Below are 22568 nucleotides of genomic sequence, written 5' to 3' on the forward strand. Positions count from 1 at the left end.
AAGTTAGCGCCGCCATACCCTGAATATTAACGGGGTACTATCAAGCCCACGCTAAGTGGCGATAATAATAGTGAACGGCAGAGAAAATAGCCGATAACAGTATCGCAATGGTAATAGTTAATCCTGTGTTAGCAGGCGATACCTGTGGATCGGCACATCAGTGCCAGAAAAGTCCCATCTTAACCCAGGCGATATTGCATTGAGAACATGGCCCTACAAATATTAGGATGCGAGGGGTAGGATGTAAAGTGAATAACAAATGCAGGAGACATTTTTTTTGTTCATTTAACATTTGACCTGAGCCTGAAAGACTGCTGTGTCAACAGAGGCCCTTTCCACAACCTCTGTACCCCCGCTCTATTTAAAGACCCTGCCAGCTAGCACCTACAAGTGATACAGATGAATGCTGAGGGGTTGGCAGTTTTTTTTAAAACTGATTTATATTTTGCTTTTCAGTAACAAACACCTAAAGCAGCTGTTTCTGAAAAGTGGACTAGTTATGCACCAACAAGCAAAGCATTGTTTGTTTACTCCTTCTGGGTCTGCCTTGGCTCGCATTCTGAATTCAGTTAGCAACAGAAGGCAAACATGGCGGGAGTTGGGGGAGGGGGATACCATGCATAAGATACCATGCATAAGACAGTCATTTCCAACAATTGGCAAATCTAAAGTGTTCTCTATAATGATATAGTACAACTTATTCTGAAAAAATACTTTTTTTTCAGTACAATTGACCTGGGACTTGGCATTTAATACATGGTATTCAAATTGTGGGGCACGCTCACCTAGTGGAGGAATGCTGGAATGTTCAGGGCAGGACAAGTTTCCAAGTTATTTCTCAGTAAAGGAGGTTCTAATCAGATGTACCTGACACCTTGCAAACTCTCCAGTTAAATTTGCTGACAGGAAGCACCCCAGTTGCAGGCCCATGTTCCCGCCCTGTCTCTCCAAATAAATTATGTAGCACGGAGCTCCAAGCAGAAGGATCGTGCTGCCACCTCTGGGCAATTACAAACTCCAGGTCAGAAGGCCGCCTGCAGGCCATGCCTCTTGAACCTAAAGTTTTTTCTCCCGTCATGGATGTAGCCTCTTTGGGGTATCTTTTAGTATTTAATGGCCATGCAGCCTACGTGAAAGCAACGTTTAGTACATGTTTTTCTTAGCTAGACCATCAACGTCGTTCACACGCTCGAACTCTGTCTCACTCTCCCACTGAACCTGGAGAGGAGTGTCCGTTAGCAACCGCGCCAACGACACTTTCACATATTCAGGGGAAGGGCAAGATGCTCCCTGGTAACATGTTTCTCCCTAGTCCTTCCTACTTTGAATAGCAGAGAAGGTGGGCACATTGTGTTTTCCTAGCCACCCTCACGACACAGGTCAGGTGATTTTAGGCTCACTGTCCACCAGACATCTCACTGGCCTGGCAATCCTGAGTGGGTGTTCTTCATGGTTTTGGAGGAATCTTTGGTAGTTGCGATTTTCCATGTGGTGATGGCCGGTTGTTTGTCAGTGGTGGGGGAGGGTTTGTTGACCGGAGTCTGTTTGCTGTAGTTTTCGGAGAGCGTGCAGATTTCTATGTAGAAGTAGGAGTTGAACTTGTTGCAGAAGTACTGGGAAGGTGCTGGGAAGGTGCGTTGTTTGATTGGGTGGTGGAGGTGTACAAGCTTCCCTGATTCGCAGTGCAGTCTGAATTACAGCCTGCATGTAGAAAATGCCCACCCCTCCGGCCCCTGGCTGCATGACTCGTTTTTTTGCAAATTAGCAGTCACTCTGCAGCAGCGTTGTGATTGACTCAGGGTAGAGAGCCTGGCTGCCTAATTCCTGTTCCTGTAATCAGATGCAGGGGAGCAGAAGCTACCAAGACACGGGGCAAGGCTTCGAGGTAAGACTTCCCTCATTACAATATTAACGACACCTGCTCACACACATATCCGCGTCCAGGTACCATCCAGTATTCTTTCTGGCGTTTACCACCTCACAGCTGTCCATCACCCCCCAAGACTTCTCAATTGCGGACGTTGTTGGCACATGCACAGCGGGTTGAACACTTGTTTGCCAAAGGCACATACGTAGTTACAACGCATTACATGACATTCCATTCCATTCCAATGCATACTAATACTATGCACATTGCAACAGTAGGTTAGATGTTGCATTACGGAGACATGAACATCACTATTCCAACTCCAGTGAGTGCAACTCTAAACTAACCTTTGCACCACAATCACAAACGTGAACACAGGAAGTCCTTTCTGAGTCTCCCATTACACACTCAAAACTCTAAATTAACCCAAATGTACACCCAAAATTTCAGATTTCACCCCCAAAAAACATCCTAAATTTCATATTTTACCCCATAAAACATCCCAAATTTTATATTTTACCCCATTAAACACCCCAAATTTCATATTTTACCCTATTAGACACAACACAAAATTCATATTTTACACCAAAAGACACACCACAAATTTCATATTTTGCATCTGTAACACATTCCCACCCATAATAATTTAAATGACACCATTACTGACCTCACAATGCGATGTAATCAAATGCAATGTGAAGACACCTGTGTTGTTGAAGTTGCCTGCGTTGTATTGGTCAGCTCCCGTGGCAAAGGCAACCCATAGGCTAGCCCATTTGCATCTGTCTTCCGCTTGACCGCGCTCAGCACCAAGGAGCACTCCTCTTGGACACTCCACCGCTATGACACCAGCACCCTCCTCGCCATCAAACCTGGACGCCACATCGTCTGCCAGGACCAACATCTGCTCCGGACCGGACATCGCCATCGCCATCACCATCACTGATGGCTGCATTATCACCCGCAAGGAGCATCATGCCATTCGAGGACAAGGCATTGCCATCACCTACAGAGGCACACTCTGACTGACCATGCACTTCAACTCCCAGAACGGGACAAAGACCAAGCATGTCCACTGCGGCACACTCATGTGCAGGACCCCTGGGCATTGGCCCTCCTTTCTCAAATACCATTGTTGACCTCATAGTATCCCAGGATCTCCCATCCACCAACAACATCCAACTATGTGATCACAAGTTCCACCTGTACAACCCCAGTGACCAGGACACAATCGCCTTCTGGGTAAGGACACCAACATCAGATGCAAGCAGCAACTCACATCATCGGCCACATAGCAGGACACACGGTCGAGCACATCACCGCCTCAAGCAGGAGCTTCAGCTTCAGCAAAAACACTGGGCTCTCCTGGACCAACAATCATTGGATACATCATATCTTCACCTTGTCCACCGGACGCCAACGCCATCATCGCAACACTTTGCAGCTGGATCAAGGCCACCGTTGGACGTCTCATCAACTCTCCCAGCACCAACACTCCGCCACTGCTTCTAAATGATGACACCGCATGCGCACAACCAAAACCAATAGATCTCCAACAGCGTTGACATTCGGGCACCCCTCATGAACTGCACTGCGTCAGTACCTTCTGCCTACCTGATGGCAGGCATGGGGGTGACGCAGTGCCACAGGGACAGGCTGGCCCCATGCATTGCTGGAATCGCGTCATAGTTGTGACACAACTGTAGCAATGAGTGACTTTAGCACGGACAGATACATCAGGATTCCTGACGTAACTATCATTACTTGCGTCATGGAGCGCTGTTCTGGGAGGACAGCGCATCCATGCTGTCGCAACAAGGGCATAGTGAGAAGTGTTGCAATGCTGTCTTGTCGCAGCGCTGCATCACTTTTCATGTGTGGGGCACAGGAAACTGCACTATCTTATTGATGGTGCGCAGACCTGCCCTGTAATTTTGTGGCTGGGCAGCGCAGCAACATTGCTTGCAGCACGGTCCAGCAACAACCCCTGCTGAAATAAGGCCCCTATGGTTATCTCCTTTTTAAGACCATATATTTTCTGGTCATAAAAACTGCCTCTAGTTGCAGTTATATTAAATTAAGGATTCCCCTTGTGAATAGGAAGTGAATGCCTCCCTTGCATATCATTAGCGATAATTATCACTGACTGAAGTTGCGATATTGAAAAAGGTCCATTTCGCCTAAAAGTTGTCGCTAACTGCTGTTAGCGACAGCTTGTGAGTATTGCAACAAAAATATTGCTGCTTTATTGGCAGAAAAGTGCTGCTAAAGCGGCAATATTGCCGTGTGAATATGCCCCCCAGTCTCTGATTCACTATCAAACTTGTAGTGGCATTTATTCACAAATGTATAGTCATCCAACGCACTTTCATCTTCTTTTTCTTCTTCCAAAACTGTAACAAAATACAACAACTCAGGAGAAGCACATTGTCGATGTGGAACTTTCTTTCTTGAAGATCTCTTGGGCACTTATGATTTCAGCCATTTCAGCCACTACAGGAAAAAGCGGTGGGGCATTGGGGCTGGCTGGGGGGGGGGGGGGATTTCGATAGACAATCACAAGGGAAAATTGAAGAAATGATCAATTTTCCCTCGTGGTTGTCTCTCGAATTACCCCCTAGCCGGTCTCACTACTCTTACCTGCAGCGGTCACGGCTTAATGATTTACTTCCACCAGTTTCAGAATCTATTTGTCTGTCAGGCTTTTCTTCTGGTTCACAATGCTTTATTTTGTAAGTTTCCTGCCATGGAATATCTTTCTCAACTCTCTCTCTCTCAGCAACAGTTTATTTTTCTTACTTTCCAAGGAACTTTGGCTAAAACTCAAACTTAAACTCAAAATCTGGTGATCTTTGTCAGCTATGTTCACATTGAACTTCTATCACATGGCTAGGTTAGGCCCGGGAAGAAACACTGCCATTATATATGGTCACGTTTTCTGAAGTTGCCTTCTTTTCCACACATTTGATTGTGTGGCAATGAAGGATTAGTTTCTTTTAAGCCACATTGCTTACAATTCCACTTTGTAAGTACACTATCATGACACCTTGAACATTTCATGCAAGGACTAGATATACATTGTGCAAATGTTGTTGTTTATTTGTCCATGAGGCGACATGGCTATCACAAAACAATAGACAAATGTCAGCCTGTCTGAAGCCTTGACACAGAAGCATGGATGATGTCATTATAAATGTATACCCATTTCAGTGATCAAGTAAGAAGAGCACTGTCATTGAGAGGTTGTCAATGTGTTGAAGTCTCAGCCCAGCTGTTTCCTGTTTACCCTCTGCGAGAGGGGATGTCCAACTTATGAACAAGATGGTTACCTAAATGCCTTACCTTCAGGTAATGAGGCGTTATATCATCTAATAGGAGATTCTTGCAGAACACCCACCCTAGGCAATTAGGTGAGGGAGCGCATAGTAGGAGTACATTATACACAGTACTTATATTCCGGTATATATATATATATATACTGTTTTAGCAGAATGGTGGCATTGTTCATACTTTTCACTGTTCTTATAGTGCTCATATCTTTTATCTGCTTCTGTATATTAATGATTGTAGTGCATATATGTTATACAAGAATCACAATAGTTCAATACATATATTGAAACGCATGTGTGTATATTTCTTATGTACCTACCTGAGTATGCACGAGTGACTCAGCAAAAGGGTTGTAGATCTGTTACGACAATTCCTGAGAGAGTGAGGGTTGCAATGTTGCCTAAGCCTTTTGTTACTGTACTTTGGTTTAGGGGTTCATAAGGTGGTACTGTGAGATAGCAGGTCCATAGGCCAACATATCCTGAGGGGGTGCATAGAATCAATCTTGCACAATCTCAACGTTTACGTTTTCCAACAAAGGAACAGTTCCTACTGGGAAAGTGGAAACAGTATGACATGGCACTACCAACGTTGGTAGATTGGGTTCATATTTAATGAATTGCCTGGATAGTTCTCTTGTGCATACCCAAAGACCCCTACACACCTCCTAACCAGAGACATCCATGGTGGTAGGGATTATACTTCTCAGCAGAGTAGATAACCCCTATGTTTGGCTGTAGGTTGAATTGTTGAAATTATGTTTTTTTTGTCCACTGTGTTACCCTCTCTGAATTACCATTCATTACAATCTCAGAACCAGAAACAGAGGAATGTAACATTGCTGAGAACTGCAGACATGCAGTTACTCAAAAGCTGATACAACATTGTCTCATACTTACAGTTGGAGATGCTGTCTTTGTGGTTGAGGCTCATTAAGCACACAGAGCAGAGGTATTCTATTTATGAGAAACAGTCCCAGTAGCAGACAACACAAGACGGCTATTTCACAACTACACACAAGTGTTTACATTATATTAAAATATAGTAACAAAATACAGGTGTTTGACACACTTTGTTCTGTGAAAATTAGCAGTAAATCCTGACTGCTCAAGCTGCACAACCGCAATTCAATACACTGACATCGGCCCACACACATTAAATACAGTAATGGGTAAGTAACATAAAAGGGGGAAAAGCAGGGTTTGCTAAACACCAGCGTCTAAGGCATTTGGCTCCAGTACAACAGGTAGAGATCATTTTGGAGCCAAACCAGGAAAACCACAACTAAAGAGTAATTATGAAAAGGATAAATGTGAGCAAGCACCCAAGTCTTCAACAAAAAAGAAGTGGGAAAATAAGAAAAACAAAGACAAAGCTAAATCGTGTGGTGGGTCTCCTCAACAAAAAGCCACTGAGAAGTGCTATAACAAGCGTAACAATGATAATATTAGACCACCTGACAGGTATCACGATACTGATACACGTTTGTCTTGTACTCATGTTCCTTTAAAGAGTCATCCAAAAAATGTTCAGGGAGAGATGGACAGTCACGGCGCAGATCGGACGAGTATGTGAAACCAAAGAAGGATTCACAATGCTCATCGGACTACTTCATTAAACAGGAAGACAAACCTAAAACATCCAAACCTCTATTCAAGATTAAGAAGGTAGCTGGACTTAAGGTCAGGCATCCTGAGGTTATAGAGGACACTGCTTCTGAGTTGGGAGCGGGGTCTGACCATGCTGGGCAGCGCGACAGAGGTCACAATAGTTCGCTGGAACCTGATGGATTGTCTGGGGGCCTGTGGAAGGTTCAATTCCAGCTGGATGGGGACATACAAATACCCAATAATGTTCTCTTTTTGGAGAGCTTGTCATTCAGCTCTGACATTCTCATGTCCAAAAAGGTTTGGCCATCAGAATTTATCATGGACTGCCTAAACAAGGAAATGGTCATTTATCCTGGTTTCTGTAGCCTCGTTAGAGAACATGTGAAACATTTATATGCCTAGAAGAGGACATCAGAGCAAGATCTGACATTATATCACAACTATGTGAATGGGTTTACTGTTCCCCTTATACTGAAATAACACTGAGGTCTACTCCATACCAGGGTTATTGGAAAGTTTCGCCTCTTCAATGAATAATCATGAGGAAACTAGACCACTCCTATCATCTAGTAGTAGATTACAGACATCTTAACACAGCTGCTTACACATTTGCAGTAAAAAAACGTGCACAATGTGGCACTATAGAACAACATAGTGCGTAAAAAGAATGACACCATGCTAGATATCACCGACACAGTCTGTGTGGGTGTCTCCTAGGGCACTGATTTGGGTGCTGGGAACATCCAGCCAAAGTTTGTCATTAACGTTTTTTTCAAAAATAAAGTTTTCCTTGAAACAGGTTTCTTGTATGCTTTCAGAGTATTTTATTCATACTTCTATCAAGATGCACTGTTTGATGAATCTCTCAAAACTATTCAATTCTTCAAATAATCTGTCACAACAATCCTTCGAATGCATTTCGGCACATTGCCTTCATCAGGGAAGTCGTGTGCGATTCAAGGCTGATTCCTAATTCCGGAGCCGCCGCCATTGTCAAACACACGGGGAAACCGGCGTGTGACGTATGTGGTGAATAAAATACTCTGACAGCATACAAGAAACCTGTTTCAAGGAAAACTTTATTTTTGAAAAAAAACTTTAATGACAAACTTTGGCTGGATGTTCCCAGCACCCAAATCAGTGCCCTAGGAGACACCCACACAGACTGTGTCGGTGCTATCTTGCGCAGTTTCACATTATACGCCGGGGCGGGGAGCATTCCAAGGAGCACAATACATTTGGTTTACCTACCATTGAGTGGAGAAGTGTGGCTCACTGGTTAGAGCAGGCAGACCCTGAAGCAGAGGTCAGACCCGGGACCAGGGTTCGATTCCCGACGCGGCAGGGTGTTGAGCTCAAATGTCCACGGACTCGATAATTCTCACTTCGGTGCCTGACCTAATCATGGGTTCACACTCTGCAACTCTGGGCATTAAGCTTGCTTAATCTCCACAACGGCCCCCCCGCGGCGGGATGCCTGGCTTTCACCTTGGGGATGCCCTGTAGGGGCTATCTCACAGGGAAAAACCAGGACGGGTTCCCAAGGCCTTCGGGGGTCGATTCTGGCGCTATATAAGAAATGCAATAATAATAATAATAATTGAACCTTAGCAGTGCACAGCTAATACTCTTTGTTGTTTATCAAACCATGCTAGATATCTCAAATGGATTTTTCTGCCAAACTATAGCTCCTGAAAGCATGTATTTGAACACATTTAGCATGTAGGGTTATTAAAAACAGTTCGGTCACCTGCCACAGGGGTATGAGAATAGCCCAGGCTGTTTTCAGTTAGAGTAACAGAACTTCTACAAAAATTTGATGAGCAGGCCTTATGTCACATTGTAACATTGGGTTACAAACTTAATTTAAAACAAATCTAAGATTATCCATCACAGTGTCCTGCTTCTGGGATCTGAGCTGTCAAGTGAAGGCAAAAGCCTGTTGACGCAGTTCTTAGAGAAGTGTGTACTTCTACAACCTCCAACTATGTTGAAGAGATTACATTCCATATTGTGATTTTTTAAATTTTGTCAGAACTTACATTCCAGATTACTCAGAATGTATTAAACCATCCAAGATCTTCAGATGGATCCCCACGGAAACCAGGAAGACCGTCACCCAGGCACTCGTCACCAGCCGACTAGACTACGGAACACCCTCTAAGCGGGAACCACAGCCAAACTTCAAAAAAGACTCCAACGCATCCAGAACGCCTCCGCACGACTCATCCTCGACATCCCCCGACCCAGCCACATCACCGGACACCTGAGAGACCTGCACTGGCTCCCCGTCAGCAAGAGAATCACGTTCAGACTCCTCACCCACGCACACAAGGCTCTCCACAACCTGGGCCCCAAGTACCTCAACAACCGCATGACCTTCTACACGCCCACCCGCCAGCTACGACCGACCAGCCACGCACTCGCCACCGTACCACGCATCCGCAGAGCCACCGCCGGAGGAAGATCCTTCTCCTACCCGGCAGCCAAGACTTGGAACTCCCTACCCACCCACCTTCGGCGAACCCAAGACCATCTCTCCTTCAGGAAGCAGCTCAAGACCTGGCTGTTCGAGCAGTAACCTACCCCTCCCCCAGCGCCTTGAGACCCTCCCGGGTGAGTAGCGCGCTATACAAATGCCTTGATTGATTGATTGATTGATGAACTGATTCATCCAGACTTTTCAGGCTCACACTGGACGACTGAACATGCAAACATATTGCCTTCACTGCAAGCTGACATTCTAGCTTCAAAACAATTAGACACACTTGTAAATGCAACAAAACCGGGGATCCACTTAATTGCAGGGGGCTTAGGGTATACCTACACAACATTAAATGAAGGTGACACTGGACCAATTGCACATAAATCACATTTATACACTGATGGCGAAATGCATTTTGCACCAACAGAAAAAATACTTGCTGTGGTACAGAGTGCTGTGGTGAGGGAGAGAACACTGACTCAGGTAAAACAAATTATTGTCATGACCCCAGTGCCGTCCTTAAAGGCTGCCAGAGTAGCAAGCGTGCTACATGCAAAAACATTACATCCACGTTGGATACAATGGGCTAACTTACTCACCACAACAGAAGTAAACTACCGATTTGACCCTACACTACAAACACAAGCCTTTCTGCAATATAAAAAAGAATATCCTCTGCCAAATGAAATAATGTCTCTAGATCAGTACGACTACATCATATACACTGATGGTTCTGCCCAGCCTGCCATAGGAACTAAGAACCAATTTTCAGCAGTGTGCACTGCCGTGAAGGGAAGTATGCAGAACGGAGAGTTCTATCCTTAAAAAACCTACACACAGTCATTTGGTGACTGCACAGCACAGCTGGCTGAGCTCAGGGCTCTAATTTTGGCACTAGAGAATACAGAGCTGGTATTTCTCACACAGATAGTGTATGATTTGTATTATTGTGTCTAGTCCTACAATGAATATCTACACTACAGGAGCCAAAATGGATTTGGCAATTCCAAAGTGTGCACAATAAAACACAAGATGCTTTGGGAACAAGTGGTTAAGCTGGTAGAGTGTTTTTCACGGCAATGGCGACTATCCCCTTTAAACAGTAGTGGGGCTCATAAATTACTTTCAAACTATTAAAATAAAAATACCTCTCTGCACACCCAGAACACGTTCAGCTCCTGCCTCACACTGCTTGCTGGATAAAAAAATTGAGACAATCCAAGTACTTCTCTCTTGCTGCTTACAATGCTAAACAGCATAGGAGTAGTTCTAGGATTGGCTGAAGCAATCTCAGCTGCATTTCAGCTGTTGAAGCAGAAGCCTGAACTGTGCATATCAACTGGCCACAGTAAAACACTGGCCAATCCAACATATGCAGTTCAGTTAACCCAGCCTGAACTGCTGCTGTCATGCCATCGAGAGAGCTCCTTTACGACGATGTGCTATTGCTTGACTTAACTCCCGTGGGTCTGGCAAATCGGCTTCAGGCTCTTCAGGCTCTTCAGGACTTTGCTGGGGAGCATCATATGAAGATCAATATTAATAAAAGTAAGGTGATGTGTATTGCTGGTAGGAAGAAATGCCGCTCGACAAATTTTGGTTGGGCTATTGGAGGGTATAGATTGGAGGTCGTAACTTGTTATACATTTTTAGGGAAAATATTCTCGGCCAATATGAGCGAGAATCTCCATATAGAGCATTGCTCTCGCAAAGCTCTTGCCCATGGCAATGGGTTAAAGTCCCTATATCTGGCAACGGGGAAAAGACATTTTTCTAGCCTTCTGGAAGTTTTTAGAGCTAAAATCCCCGCAACCATCTTGTATGGTATAGAAATAATAGAGATAAAACTTTGGGACTTTTGCCACAAGATTGAGGGAAAACTCCTAAGATCCCTCTCGACTTTAAACAATGCCTGTCCACTGGCCGCCTGCAGGTTGGATTTTGGACTCAGGAGTGCCTGGGTTCAGGGGCTGTGCGCCTTAATAAGGTGGGTAGCCAGTTTGGCCAGAGCAAGAGAGGGAACCCTGCGAGTCTTACTCAAAAATGAACTTTTGGGCAATTTTAAGGAGTTCTCCAAACTCGTTAGTAATTTTAGAGGGGCTGTGAAAATCCTTAGACTGGACGAAAGCGCGCTTTTCTCCTACTCTCCCACGCAGTTAAAGCAGGTACTTAAGGAGGCTTCGTGGGAGTATTGTTTTTTATCCGACAAAAAAACAGTTGGAGATAAAAGGAATGTGGAGCCACTCATCTCCTCCTTTAGGTTGAAACAGCCTCAACCGTATGCCCTGTGGAACTTACCACATGGGATACGTAGGTTCTGGTTTTTATTACGGTACGACTTAATCCCTCTTAATGTGCTGCTGTCCAAATGGCATGGTACTCCACCGTTGTGCAATTTATGTAAATTGAATAACCAGGACTGTATGCATGTACTTTTGATTTGTCCTATGTTACGTAGCTTGCGCAATCGATGGCTCAAAGCAATTTGTCTACGCCTCAGCATTGTCACTTTACAGGATTTTCTTCATGCACTTTATTGCCCACCGAATGAAATGTTTTGTGCTTATGTTTTTAATTTTTTTAAAGGATTTTTAGCTATTTATTAATGTTCTGGAAGATTGTGCCGGCCCGGCCTTGTGGGGCTGATGGTTTGCAGTGTAGCTATTACGGTTCGAATACTATGTTTTTACAACTCTTGCACTTTTGATGATTTTGTGACTTTGTCTGTACATGTTTATGTGGCCCTCTTTGAGAGCCAAAACATAATAAATAAATTTGAATTTGAGCTCCTTTATGGCCCGCCCCCCAGCAAGGGTAAGTGGAAAGCATGAGACGGGACATGTGTATCATTCACTATGCAGGTTCTCATACACACATGTGCCTCCTTTGAACTATGGACTGACCACTGGCCTTGCTGTTTGTAACTTTGGGTGCCCATTCCCTGTGCAGGTACTCATGCATACATGTGCCTCCTTTGAACTATGGACTGGCCACTGGCCTTGCTGTTTGTAACTTTAGGTGCCCATTCCCTGTGCAGATTCTCATGCACACATGTATCTCCTTTGAACTATGGAGTGGCCACTGGCCTGGTTGTTTGTAACTTTGGGTGCCCATTCCCTGTGCAAGTTCTCACTCATGCACACATGTACCTCATTTGAACTATGGACTGCCAACTGGCCTTGCTCTTGTCTACTTGCGAGGCCTATCTGTGTATTATGTGATAAAGACAGTTACTCCTGTTGTCTGCTTTGTCAACCTCCTAGCTAAATCAAAAGTTTTCTGTTTGGGTATGGTTTCATGTGACACATGCTCTGTATGCCACTTTAACAAAGCAAATTGCTCGTTTCACTTTTTCAGGGGTTGCCAGAGGTGACAGGCACTTTGGTTCTTCTTGACTCTGAGGCTTGAGGGTGCAATGAGGGCTGTTTGTGATGATCCACTCTTATCTTAACACCTTACCAGCTCCAGTGCTGAACATTCCATTGCGCAGGTGCAGTTGGAACGTCCAACCGCCGACGACAGCACTCCCGAGGTAGTGGGGCCGTCGGCCGTTGGACTGGGCGCAGCACTTATGAGGTTAATCATTCTATGGTCAGGTTTGCTAAATTGTACACAAGTCATGTTAGGATACAAGACCAGAACAGGGTTGAATTCTATCCACAGGATTACTTAATTGTTGGCCAGGGTCCATCAGATCTGTGTGATCATACTTGATGTGTGAACAGCAGTGTTGATGTGTGGTCATCTTGTGATGGCCTGTCTTCCTAGTCACATGGGTACATTTGTATGTCTGCACTTGAGTGGTTATGGAGTGTAAAGGGGTGACATGGTCAGTAGTGTTGATGTGTGTGTGCCCCTGCAATGCCAACTGCTCACATGTATGATCCAGGAAATGGGTGCCTGTTTGTTTGAGTTGTTAACAGGCCATGTGCTTCTTATTGCGGGCATATGTAGGAGTTGTAGGTTGAGCACTGTGCAGTGTGTTGGTGTGTTCTGGCAGTCCTCGGGGACATCTACTTGTTGTTGCTGCCAGTTGTGATTATGCAGAGTGTGTAACTGCCAAATCTGTGTTGTGTTTTGTTGATCAGCAATGTGTCTTGTTACAGTTTCTGCTCTCTGTGCAGACCTGCTCAGCCACACTGACATTTTTTCTGAGTTTTCTCATGCATCGCTGTCACTTGATCCATCTTTGGCTCCAGTGTGGGATGTGGGATGTGGAGTCATCCCTCTCTGTGCTTCTGATGCATACACATTGTGAGTGACTCCTCTATGTGTTTGTACACTACACTACTCACCTGTCCAATACAGACGTACACACCTCTTCAATCTCATGTCTCCCACCCCTTGGCTTACCAGTGTGTGAGCCTCCCTACCACTTCATTTGTTACACTATGCTTTGTGGTGCTGATCAGTACACAGGACCAATGTGCTACTTAGGACAGTTTCCCAATTGGTTATGTGTTATTTTCTTGTACTGGTTTGCAGTCATGGTTGCTCATGTGCAGCGCAAATGTTTGTGCAGCACAGTCCTCTGGTCATGTTGTTGTACCTGGGTGCCCCTGAGTTGTGCATCTGTGGGTGATGGCTGAGCTGTATGTGTATTTGCTGAGGTACAGCTACCCATCCTGAGTGTGATGTTATCTGTGTCCTGTGATAATTTGTGTTGTGTGAGTACAAGGTGAGGCACTCAGATGTGTGTGCTTCTGATTTGGTTGGTATGCATACACTGCTTGATGTGCATGCAGTGTTGTCAGTGGATGTTGCCTTGTTGTGCATCCCCCTGATGTCCAACTGAGTTTGCACTGTGATGGATTGATCTGTGGATCTGTTGTGTTTTTGTTGTGGGTGTATACAGTGTTTGGCCTGTGTTAGATCTTTCAACTGACAGATGCTCTGTGTGTGTGTGATGTTCTATTTGCATGGCATTGTGTGTGAGTAGTTTGTGCATTGTGATATATTGTGATGTGTGTGGCAACTGTAGTGTGCATTACTTGTGTGTCATGTGCAGCAAGGTGGATTCTTGTTCCTGATCTAGGTTTGAGTGCACATTGGTGGTTTGTCCTCCTACATTTGAGCTGTTACTTATAAGGATTGTGCATACTGGTGGTACACTATGACACCATGTTGACTTGATGAGTGATAAAGTGGCTATGTCGGTGTTAGCTTATTGTCCCATTGATCCCAGTTAGTGTTCATGATTGATTTTTGATGATTCAATTCTTGTTTGAGTTGGGATATGGTGTCTGTGCATTGGCCCTGAGTGGCAATGTTGTGTACTCCTGTTCTGTCCTGGGTCCCATTGCATTTCCACTGTTTGGCTGGCCATGTGCAGGCTTGTTGGACTTCCGTGTATGTTGTTTGTGAGCTTTGTGTTTGGCTATTGGTTTTGTGTCAGCATTGGTTCAGGCATCCCTGAGTGTGACTGTGATGTTTGTGGATGCACCCCAGGGAGTGTGATTGGTTGTCAGTGAACTCACAGTACATCATTTGCACCATTCTGTGTGACTGTTGCAGGTGTGAGGTGGGTGTAGAAGGGTTATGTGTGAAGGTCCTACTTGTGTTTGACAGTCATGGAGTGTGACGTTGAGCCATGTGTGTAGTGCTGATGACATACACTTGTCAAGTAAGTTGGCACAGATGTGTGGCTGGTCACTGTCTGACTTCAGACACTTCCTATCATCCCTGTCCCTATGCATGCCTTGCCTTGCTGTCTCCCTGAGTTGTTGCACAGAGGTCACTTTGGTTTAATTTCACTCGCTGTGCAACCCATGTCTGATTTGATGGCCTAAGGGTGATGTGATATGTATCTTCTCTTGCATGTGATGTACGCATGCTATGTGGCTTGCTCCATGGTTTTCCATTCTGTCCATTTCACTTATGGCTGGCCCATTCAATATCCTCCTTTGCTGCTGACCTATGGTATGAGTATGTGGCACAGTGTCAGTGTGGTTTGTGGATGACTTGACAATCAGTGTGAACTGCTCATTGGATGTTCATGTGCAGTGTAAGTCAACATTTTGTGATTGTACTCAGTTTGCTTCACATGAGTGGAAGGTAGGTGTGAGGAGGAGGGTTATGCAGCCCCTGAGCTTCCGTGCAGGGTGTTCCTCTTCACACCCACCTTCCAAAACAGGCTCCCTTGTCCTTTGGTGTGTGAGGTGCAGGCTCTGGGTACACCTGGCAGATGAATTGTGCATGGGGGGCACAGGAGGAGCACACAGCATGTTCCCAAATGGGTGTGGCAAGCCTAGGGTGTGCAGGGTGGAGTTGGATCGCTGTGAATCTTTGTGGACTGCCCATGCCTGCGCCGTCCCTGCCTACTACATTGTTTGCAGGTTTTCCTACATCTTCACCGCTGCGGTGATATGACGGAGAGATTGCAGTGATTTTCGGTTGATGTGTGGCCCAGATGCAGAGGGGTGATTTTCTGACAGGTAGGACATGTGTGGTTACACTGGAGGATATGTTCCTATCCCCACCAGAGTGTCTGATGTGGACAAGAACGATACATATATCAGCCAAGGAGTTGTGTGTTGTTGTTGTGTGTGGGGTTGTGTTATTGCGTACCTGCGGCGTTGTCCGCGACGGTGCATTATTTGCTGGTAGTGGATGAGGTACAGCACCAGAAAGGCTTGAAGAACGGGATCCATTGCGGTCCTGACTGGATGGAGGGGACCTGGAGTCTGGTTGCGTGCTCCGCTGTTGTGCTTCTGCCGTCCCCGGGTGGATGGTTTCTTCGCTGCGGCGTGAGGGGCTGTTTGGGGTATCTTGATTTGTATGGCAGATGGGACGTCCTTCCGCATGGTGGTGAGTATCTATTGGCTCCCTCTGCCACGGTGGCGGGCGCAAATATCTGGCGGTTCACGTCGCTCTGCGGCAGACGAAAAACGGGCTATGTTTGCCCATTGTAATATGGCAGCCGCGAAGACCGCTGCTGGAGTGCGGAAAAGGTCATTCATTTCCGACACCGCCAGCACTGTGGTTGTTCCTCCGCCTGCCATCCTAATGAGCCCCTTAGTTCTCACCACGTGCCATACTAACATATTAATATGACAATTATGTTTACACCATATCACCTTACAAAACAGCAAGTACTCATGGCATGCAAAGATGCAACATACACTGTGTTAAACCTAGAGAAGGTAGAGGAGTTAACCTTTCACTGTTGCTGAAACACCTTCCACAGATTGTATAATCCACGGGTGCATTACTCTGCCAATTTTTACATTTCATTTCCAGTTCTGCTTGCAACACCAGTGGGCAGATATGAAGCGTTAAGGAAAGAGTATGTACCTTAGTACTGGGGATTTTCTTTTAAATTCTGTTGTCGGCAAAAAGATACTGATGTTTTCTCAGTTGTTTTGGCTGTGAGAATGCTTAGTGGGGCAGGAAGTTTTGATAAACTGGTCTTCTAAAACATCCTTTGCAAACTTACCTTGCTACTTGAGAGGTTCCCCAGCGGCTATAATTCGTCCAGCATTTAGAGTGCTCTTGAATGGAAATTATTTGATGTTAACTGATCAAGTTCGCTACGGGAAAAGACAGGGCATAGCTTAACTTGTCAGAGTTTCTTCCGTGGTCACTTGCTGTACACAAGTACTGTTTCCACCTGCCATACAGTTAGGGAGGTGGCACTTTGGCCTTTGATAAAACTTTTGAGTGTGAACAGTTACACCTTAAGTGAACTGAGAGCCTTACCGTTTCAAAAAGATGTGGCCTTAGGATCTGCAAAGGAGACGTTTGATCTACAAGTTACAATGTCATCTTTGGAGATACAATTGCTACTTCACACTACTTAGCCATGCATCATTTTGGAGAATTAGTACACTGCATTTTTAACATGCCTCATAGTGTGGGGGTAGCCCATTTAATAAAAAAGCTTAGTCTCTGATTCAGTTAGTACCTTCCAACAGTCTTTGTAGTCATTCCATCATTCATTCACTTTGTGTTTGGAAGCGTCTTTGGAGGCCTTTCGCTGGTCCTACTCCGGAATATTGGGACTGTGTTCTTATTTTTTCTGCTTTGCAATGGATGTCCCAATTTAAGAAGGAATGGAACTGGCATTACCACATGTGCTCCTATGTCGTGAATGCATGGTACAAATCTGCAGCACATTCTTGCCTCAAGAAATGAATGGGCATTGGTTCCTGTCCTTTCGGCCTGTGTGGCTTCACTGCATGCAGTCTGTATTCCACTGTCGGCTGTGCACAATCAAGTGTGCCTGGGACTTATGCCTAGGAATGCAACCGGTTTGGCATCGCAACATGGAAATACTGGTGGACCCCTTAAAGGTCCATCTGTATCGGTGTCGCTTGCATCTGCCGTTGCTTCTGAATGCTTACTATGAGCCTTTCTGGGATACTTCTGCACCCTGGATGAATTGGATCTTGTCTCTGATTCTATGGAACCTTTTACTGGGTGTCGCTTTTGTCATGGTAGGATGGCACCACATTTGCTCAAAGAACCGGCTATGAGGTGTGCCTCTGGCATTATTGTCTGCGGAGGCTGGGAAGAGAAATGTTTTGTCTACCTCTCAGAACACATAAACAATTGGCAGTTTCGATTGGTGGGAACTTTTTTTCAATTCAACCTGTTTTAACATTCCAAATCCTTTTTTTAATTGCATTTGTTTTTATTTGTTTTTATATTTTTAATTATGGCTTTCTTTTTAAAAAAATTTTTAAAGACCTTTATTGTTAATATCGCCGATCGTCAACATAGATAGATCTTGCATTTCCACTTTATGTTACATAAAACAGCGTGAGGACCCAAAGGCCAATACTTAAGGGTTACTGTACACAGCCAGAGTACCGGCATCCCGGAGGCCCGGCGGCGTGAAGTGGTGGAACAAGTCCGCAAATACCAGGCATGTCTCTCCCTGCAAGCCATTATCAGTGCAACTGGACAGTCGGCATTCGTACAGAGCAAATATAACATTGCGGTCTTACAACAAAACAACAAAAAACCAGAAAGGAAACTAACCCTAAACTACCCCAAGACCCTCCCTGTTTGCTTCGAGTGTAATCGTGGATTTCCTGTCAACCTCCCTATGCTACTAATGTTGGTTGCGCCCTCCGTGTGTGTCATAACCTACCTCCACCCCTGTTGCCTCCCATTCCACGTCCCACCCAGCCCGCCTCCCGTGTGCCGTATACGTCCATTTCCTTCTCCCCCTCCCAAACTCAGATCTTCAGTTCTCCTCACGTGGTATTTGTCCCAGTTCTACATCGTCGTCCATCTCCTGTGTCTGGTGCTCGTCAACGTCTGACGTGTCAGAGCTATCCTCCTCCCCCTTGTGTAGGTGTTCCTTATAAAGGTCCCAGAAGGATTTCGGCCTGCTCTTGGGCGGCAGCAGTTCACTGTACAATTCCGTTTGGGTGCAGCAGTATTGTAGGTCCCTAAGCCACCTCGTTTTGGTAGGGAGCGGTCTGCGCATCCAGCAAGTTGCTACCAATCTCCTGGCCAACAGCATCGCCACATCCACTAACCTGCGTAACGAAGGAGCCAGTGGTTTGGAGAAGCCTAGTAGTGCAAGCGACGGGGATCTCTGCAGCGGCTCCCCCAGTATCCCGTCCAGCTCCGCAAATACCTCCTCCTAGAAGGACCTCACCCCCCGGCAGAGCCAGGCCAAATGAAAGAAATCAGCGACCTGGGCTCGACAGCGCTCACACTCCGAGGATGTGCGGAGGCCATAGCGATGTAGTCGCTCGGGGGTGTAGTACACCCGCTGCAGAAATTTAAAATGCACTAGTCGGTGCCTGCCGTTCAGAGAAACTTTACGAGTATTGGCGCAACAATAGCGCCACATAGCATCATCTATGGGGGCTTGGAGATCTGTTTCCCACGCTGCTCTAGGAGCAGAGGTTGGCAATGTTTGATGCGACACTCCTAACTTGTTGAACAGTGAGACCAGTTTGGTAGGCGTTTTAGTCTTAATAACATATGACAATTCAGGGATCTCTTCAGGTTCCGTCAACGTGGGGCCTAGTATTTCCCGGCAGGCTGATCGGAGCCTATGGTACTGGAACCTTTGCAGCAGCGAGGGAGCCGGGGTAATGGGGGGGAGTTGTTCCCAGGTTTTCAGAGTACCCTCCAAGAACAAGTCCTCCATATTTATTATGCCAAGGGCTCTTAAGGCCTCTATTACGCCCTTCTCGTTAAGCGGATCTAGCCATAGGGCCCAGGCCACAGGCATCTGTGGGGAGTACATCAGTTCACAGCCTCGCTCCCTCATCAGAGCATGCCACGCGTGTTTGGTCGCCTTAAGCGAGTCCATCTGCCCGACCGCTCGGTCCGCCGGGAGACAGATCGTGGCGGGCAGGGGGAGCGGGTCAGCAAACAGCCTCTCTAGGATGAGATGCGGCGTACGTGCGTCTCCGTGGATCCATGCGTGTAGGTGTATCGCCTGTGCCACTCGATAGTAGCGCTCCAGGTCGGGTGCTCCCAGTCCCCCCATTTCGCATGGGAGAGTAAGTGTCGCCCATTTGACTCGGGGTTGTTTCCCGCCCCAGGCAAGTCTGATTAAGACCTGTGTTAGCCGCTTGAAGAAGACCCTCGACAGAACCACTGGGATATTAACGAAGAGGAAGAGGAACCGGGGTAGCACTATCATTTTTATGATGGTGATCCTGCCCAGTAGTGAGAGTGGGAGTCTGATCCAGACGTCCACGTCATCCACCAGTTTGTTAAACGCGATCCCGTAGTTGTCCCGGATCAGGATCTCGGGGTCCGTGTGTAGGCGGATGCCCAAGTATCTGACCGAGTCGTCCGTCCATTGAAGAGGGTACTCCATATCGAATGGCCGTGTCACTGGGGTCAGGGGGAAGGCGACGGACTTGTCCCAGTTCACTCTAAGTCCGGAGAGCGATCCAAAATGGACCACTTCTCTGAGGACCGAGGACAAGTTGGATTCTGGGTCGCGGACGTACAGTAAAGTGTCGTCGGCATACGTCGAGATACCAATTTTGTAGGTAGGAAAGCTAACCCCCTCCAGGCTATGGTATTCTCGTATGGCACATGCTAGTGGCTCCGCTACCAGCGCGTACAGCAGAGGCGACAGGGGGCATCCCTGTCGGGTTCCTCTACTGATGTGTATTGGCTCTGAAACTCTGTCTCCCATCCGTAGACGGGCCGAGGGTTGGTGGTAAAGAGCCCCTATCCTCTGCAAGAACGGTTCTCCCAGTCCCAGTTTTCGCAACACTCTGATCATGAACGGCCATTCAACGGAGTCGAACGCCTTTTCCATATCTAGGAAAATCGCCAGCGCGCGATTCTCCTGTTTTACATGTTGTATCGTACCCAGTACCGTGCGGATGTTATAAGTTAGATTCCGGCTAGGGACGAAACCAGATTGCTCCGGTGCTACGAGTTCTGGGACCAGTAAAGCCAGCCGGTTGGCTAGCACCTTGGCGTACAATTTCGCGTCTACATTCAGTAAGCTGAGCGGTCTGTACGAGCCACAGAGATCAGGGGGCTTCCCCGGTTTGGGGATCGTAATCAGCAAAGCTTCCCGCATGGAGAGTGGCATCTCACCATTCTCGCAGATGGAGTCGAAGAGGGTTATTAGGTGTGGGAGTAGGAGATCTTTGAATGCTTTGTAAAAGCCTACCGTGAGACCGTCGGAGCCCGGGGCGCTACCCGACCTCATGCTGCCTAGGGCATCTAATATCTCGTCTTCGTGAATTGGGGCCATTAGAAATTCCCGGTCTGAGTTCTTGAGGAACGGCATTGAAATGTATTCCAGATAGTCATCAATTTCTTTTTGCGCCCCCCCCTGCCTTGGAACGATAGAGTTCCGTGTAATAGCGCCTAAATGTCTCCAGTAATTGGTCTTCCTCAGCCACCCTGTCACCCTCCGGGGTCTGCAGTTATTCTATCACTAAGGGTCTCCGGGAGCCCTTGACCATACGGGCCAATAGCGCCCCCGGTCTCTCCCCCTCCCCATACGCCCGAGCAGTGGCGTATTTGCCCATGAAAAGGACCTCTCTGTCCGCTAGTGTGTTGTATTCCGCCAGTCCTTCATCGCTACCGGGAGCTGCCGGCTGCCGGTTCTCTAATTCCGCCAGTTTTGTTTCTAAGTCGGATAGTTCCCGCCTAATGGTGCGTAGCACGCTAGAGTGTTTGGACCTGGCCATCCCCCTTATATACACTTTGAAGGCCTCCCAGACCATAAAGAAATCATCGACCGAATTAATATTGGTGGCGAACGAACGTTCTATGTCTTCCTCCATTTCCCCACGGAAGACGTCATCTAGCAGAGCGTAGGGTGGGAAACGCCACGTGTAGGGTGGGATCCCCTTCCTGGCAGTGGAAAGATGGACCAGTACTGGGGAGTGGTCAGAGAGGGTGCGTGGGAGTATCTCACACGAGCTAATACCACTAAGGACCGAAGAGGAGGCCAGCCAGTAGTCTATCCTAGTATGTATGTTGTGGTAGGCCGAGTAGTGTGTGAATCCGCCCTGCAGGGGGTGTTTGTCTCTCCAGACATCGACTAGGTCCAGCTTGGTCATCTCTGCTTTCATAAAGGCGGCAGATGCGACCGGTCTTCGAGCAGGGCCCGCGGAACGGTCCTTGGCAGGGTCAAATACAAAGTTGAAGTCCCCCCCCCACAACATTTTAGAGTGGGTGTGTGGCCTACATGTAGCTGACAGGGTCGCATAAAATTCCGGATTATCATAATTGGGGCCATAAACATTCACTAATAACAGATCCAGTCCTCTCCCCGCACACCTAGCAATGACATATCTACCCTCTAAGTCTACATGTACCGGGGTCAGCTTCAATCTCGAGGAGGGGTTTGCCCAAATAAGCACTCCACGGGCGTGTGTAGTGAAGCCCGCTGCCACTATATTGCCTGCCAACCCTCTGGTCTGCAGCATCCTACTACTGACGGGCAGGTGTGTTTCCTGCAATAGGGCCAAATCTACATGATGTCTGTGTAGAAAGCTAAGTACCTTCCTCAGCTTGCGGTAGTCATTTAATCCTCGCACATTCCAGGTCATCAGTTTTAGCACATGTCGGGCCTCTGTGTGTGTAGACATTACAGCAGCAGACATCGCAGTATACAACAGATCATTGTGACTCCAGAGGCAGAGAGAGTACGACGACCCAGGGCAACAGTACTAATGGTGGCTAGCCAGCCACTCCAGTCATATACACTCACTCCAATCCAACCACTCTTAGCAAACCTCGGGCTCTTCCATATCTCAACATCAACAATCCCCCCAAACCAATCCCCAGACCCCGCCCCCCTTACTCCCCCCCACCCACAGCTGAC

The sequence above is a fragment of the Lissotriton vulgaris genome, chromosome 1_1, assembly GCF_964263255.1.
Source record: "Lissotriton vulgaris chromosome 1_1, aLisVul1.2, whole genome shotgun sequence".
Taxonomy (NCBI): Eukaryota; Metazoa; Chordata; class Amphibia; order Caudata; family Salamandridae; genus Lissotriton; species Lissotriton vulgaris.